Genomic DNA, 4,608 nt, shown 5'->3' with positions numbered 1-4,608 from the left:
CACTGCCTCTTCAAAGAGTCGACACCCCTGTTCTATAATCAATGCGATTTCATCTAATACATGAATATGCATGTCATGTTGCTATTATAAATAATTGAAATGTTGTGCGTTAGGCTATTTTGTATGTTCATATCCACTCAATGTTTGTATGTTAGGCTAGCCTACTGAATGCTTTTGTTCCAAGCGTCTATTGACACAAACAGACTCATTGATAGTCTACGTTTATTGCATTATTTTCCGTAACATAAGCTTATAGAAGAATAGTCTGACTGAGGTCCGTGTAGCCTACTTTTGCGTTCATTTGATTGAATATTGTTTCTGAAATTGGATAGGCTAAGTCCAAAAATGGGTAATTTTAAAGCTTGTTAATGATTTCAATGTGTTTAAATGAGAAACAAGCAAAAGCAAATTTGGGCGGTTTTTTGTGCATTCTCGCGGTTTTTGGCGAGGCTTTGGGCTGGAAAACCTTGCTGGCATCTGGCAACACTGCAAGCGACGCCGGCAACGGTCGACCACCAGATGACAAGAGAGGAGAAGAGCAGTGAAAATAGACGACGAGAGAGGAGACGACGAGAAGAGAGAAAAACCGCAATTAAACGTAAGTGGAAAAGTGAGGTGCATGTTGACCCTAAAGCACGTCCTTTATCATATTGTTTAAAAACCCGAATGTTTGAAAATATTGTCTTAGGCTACGTGACGTAACTTTATCCAGTTAGAACTAGCTAGCACTAGCAGCTAAGAATTTGGCTGCTGTATGCCAGCACTTGCTGGATCAGCCAGCGATCTATCTCAATTTGCCAATGTGAGTACTAAAAATATGAACTAACTAATTAACCCCCGTTAGCACTATTTAACACAATAGCTTGGAAGTGCAAGCTTTGTGGTGCACTGCTTGATAACAGGGCACAGGTCCTGCAACATTATCGTTTACAGCATGTTAGCAATGTTTCCTCCATTAACGTTAGTCCACTGTCATGTTACTGACTGTCTGCACATTTAGCTGCTAAGTCAGTAGCCTAAATTCATTTGACACGGTCACACACAGTTCATGCTCAGTCAGAATGTGTATTATTCGCATGTCAGCTGTGTAGGTGAAAACAACCATTTAATGTGCAAACTGTTCTCGGCCATTTAAGGATGCATTTAAAGTGGCATTTAAAGCGACATCATGAGATGGTGGATTGTCCTAATAGAGATTGTCAGTATGTTCAAATGTGTCCTTCAATTCACAGATTCAGAAGTTGATGCAAACAACATTGGCATTGAGAAGGAAGGAGATCATATCAGACGAGTCACGTCCTTCCCCGCAGACATAGCCTATTGGTTCGGTGGTGGCCTGCAATCATGTTGGAATCCCAGGTAAGCATTTCTTTTGTACAAATACTTGGAATAGATTCATTTCATGTGTGGTTCTGACCAAATGTGTTTTAAATCTTTACACTTACCCCCCTATTTTGAGTTTTTGCTCGAAATTGCACACCGCCTACTAACAATGGCCCTGTTTCCACATACTTTGACTTATATTCAAGTCCTTGACCCCCTTTGAAAGCAGAGGTCTTGTAGATTACAACTCCTCCATGGACTTAAAATAAAAAGAATGCTTTGGTTTCAGAAGCTGTACTATCAAAGAAAGGTAATCCTATTGAATTGCATTTTGTAGTTATTAACTGGCTTGACTCCATGTTTTCTCATGCAGGGATCCTCAGATGTAAATATCCGACGTGCTGTGGCGCTCCGTGGCCTTCCTTTCTACCTCCATGAGGATGAAGGCACTTTTCTAAAGACATGGGATGTAAGTAAGTATGTTTTCTATTGACATGACAGTTAAAGCGTAACTGTGGCATTAAGCGACCCATGGCCTGTTGTTTCGAGGTCAACGCATGCTATTAGAATGAAAAACAATGAGAAAATTGAGTACAACATAAAGCAAATACTGGTCCAGCAGCTTAAATGGGTGGTTCAGGATTTTGGACATAGGACCTAATTTCCAAGTTAGCAAGTGTGATATTTATCAGTGGAGACCGTTTTTTAACGCGTTTCATCCAGTCCTCGTCTATTCAGGCGTTGTATTTATTTGCCTCGGTGTACTATGGAGTGGGTAAGACTTTACTGTTGACTCGCGCCAGCCTAGCACCTGCGAACTCTGCAACTAGAAGGACTGGATGAAACGTGTTGAAAACGGTCTCCAACTTGTGTTTTTATCTTGGATCTTGGCACAAGGGATTATAACACCTAATCCTGTGTATTAATGTAATATCACACTTGGTAACTTGGAAATGAGGTCCTATGTCCAAAATCCTGAACCACCCCTTTAAACTAACCTAACAAGGCATTTGAACTGAACTGAAACTAAAGCCAAATTCCCTGGTAGGTTATCAATAGCTGCTGGGCCACTACTCAGTCTATGTTGCACAAATTTTTTTAATTCTTTAAATTTTATTCTTATGAACAGCCGTGACCTCGAACAACAGGGCTATGCGTCGAATAACGCTGGAGTTACATTTCAAGCTTTTGTTTTTCTGTTTGTTTTTTCACCAAGAAACTCCAGGGAAGTTACTTAGTATTATTTCAAGTAATTATTTCAATAATGCAACTGCCCTGGAAAAGTTTGAAGATAAAATGTTAAACTTAATATGACATGGTATCACTTGACATGTAATGCCTATTAGATATTCAATTAACACACAATTGTTCTTTGTTAATTTCTTCAGGTCTCTCAATCGGAGTTCCCAGATATTGAGGACCTTACTGTTGAACTCATTCTGATCAGCACGAACAGTGCAAATGCATCCCTCTGCCCAAAGAAGACTACTGCTGTTTTGGATTGAAATGATTGATCCTAGCATTGGTCAGGCATTTGTCATAAAGTATCTATCTATCTATCGATCTATCTATCTAGTCTTTATGCCCTTGATCTAAACTGTGTTTATTAGAATTTAGCCTCCACTACAGCCCTGTTCTGAACTCCAACCTGTATTTGTTTCCATGGTTTACATGAAAATAAAAGATTAAGAAGAATTTCACTGGCCTTTGTCAACCTTTTTAATAATTTTCTTTCAAGTCCTTAGTTGAAACTCATAAAAATGGACAAGTTTGTTCAACTTTCTGGAAATTAAAACTTTTAAGTTTTAAATTTAATTTAAAGAATTGGTTGAAGCAAAATGAAATATTTCAGGCTGACATCAATAAATCCAATTAAGCTATCTAAGCTTAATTTTATTAATTACCGTGAACTCATGTAGTTGATGTTTCTTTAACTTAAAAAAACCTTGTTGAACACACTCAAAATTTGCTAGTGAAGACTAATTAAAAAAGGTAAGTTTCTTTGACTTAGCAAAACCGAGTTACTATTACTTAAATTTTTTTGTGTAATCGGTTTCACCAATTTTTTTGAGTTCAATTAACTTGTCGGGTTTTACAGTGAAGAAATTTTGCAAAATCAATGTATAAACCGCGGCTAATAGTCAGGAAATTACGGTACCTTTGACAAGTACACTAACAAGTAGTTCAAAGAGTCAAGGTGGTTCAAGACAGCCTTGTTAGACAGTTCTATGGTGCAGAGAAGTTCAGTAAAGCAAGGAAGGACTCTTTTTAGCCTTAAACGGAATTATATTAAAATGTAAGATTTCAGTCTTTGGTCCCCTGTGTGCGAGTCCTTCCTGCTCTACTGAGTACACAACCAAGCCAGCTGTAGTTAAGAGTTAAAAAAATATCCTGCAATACTATTGGTAGTGTTTAATGTTTTATTTTGAGTGTTTATGTGCTTAAAGGAATTAAGGAGTTAAAAAAATCTTGGGTCTATTTATGGATGATAAGTTCAACATTTCATTTGGGAGCAAAAATACATTAATCTGAGTAGTTTGGAACTGGACGGTTTTTGCATTAATAACAAAATAACGTATAGCTTGTAGAGCAAGGGGTATGACATCATGTCAAAACAAATCGCTTTTTTTAAACCCCTGACCAGGCTCAAAGTAGCATTACACTTTGATGATAGTGTGGAGAGGGCCCCTTTGTAAACTTGTCAATTTGTTGACCCTACAACTCTTATATAACATCACATGTTAGTGCGCTAGATCAGTCTGGCACTAGAACTGGGTTGGCAAGCCACTGCTTAATATTGGACATCCTCAAAACCCCCATGACCAAGCTATTTATATGGAGGTAGAGGGCATCTTGGCTCAAGTGATGCCAGAACACATTTAAAACGGAGTTAGAGGTATCATCTTGATCCTCAGGAGACACTGAAATAAAGACACCTAAGACATATTTACACTTGCAGTCAATGACTACAGCATTTTCACTACATTTTAAAGAAAGGTCCACCTTTTCTATCTAATTTTCAATGTTCAAATAGTGTTTCTGCCTTTCATCCTTTCTGCCTTTGCTGGATGAATAGCTACATTTGCAGAAGAGAGTCTGTGTGATTGTTTAGAACCCAAAAATAAATAGGCCTATGCAGTATTGATGCAAGACACCCAGTGAACTACTCATTAAGCTCGTTTAAAACTGATACAGCTGCACATCTGATATGCCACTACATTCCCACATACACAACTGCCAAAATCAGAGCAGTCAGTCTAAATCAGACGCTTGGAGCCCACTGTC

General features: G+C 38.2%; 1 long non-coding RNA gene across 2 annotated transcripts; it reads left to right on the top strand.

Moving 5' to 3' along the window:
* The first annotated feature begins 495 nt into the window (after positions 1 to 495).
* LOC143116680 (uncharacterized) lies at positions 496 to 3,023 on the top strand. 2 transcript variants are annotated; one of them, XR_012985896.1, is made up of 4 exons: positions 496 to 598; positions 1,233 to 1,359; positions 1,697 to 1,792; positions 2,712 to 3,023. It is a non-coding gene; the product is annotated as an uncharacterized LOC143116680 (long non-coding RNA). The 2 variants fall into 2 exon arrangements; XR_012985895.1 differs by having other exon boundaries at positions 1,697 to 1,796.
* Positions 3,024 to 4,608: the final 1,585 nt, after the last annotated feature.

This window comes from Alosa pseudoharengus, unplaced genomic scaffold, assembly GCF_046254945.1.
Source record: "Alosa pseudoharengus isolate Yale_2024_CS ecotype anadromous, Long Island Sound unplaced genomic scaffold, YU_APseudo_1.1 YU_APseudo_1.1_scf_11, whole genome shotgun sequence".
NCBI classification, from domain to species: domain Eukaryota; kingdom Metazoa; phylum Chordata; class Actinopteri; order Clupeiformes; family Clupeidae; genus Alosa; species Alosa pseudoharengus.
This window is presented reverse-complemented; position numbering and strand designations above follow the sequence as displayed.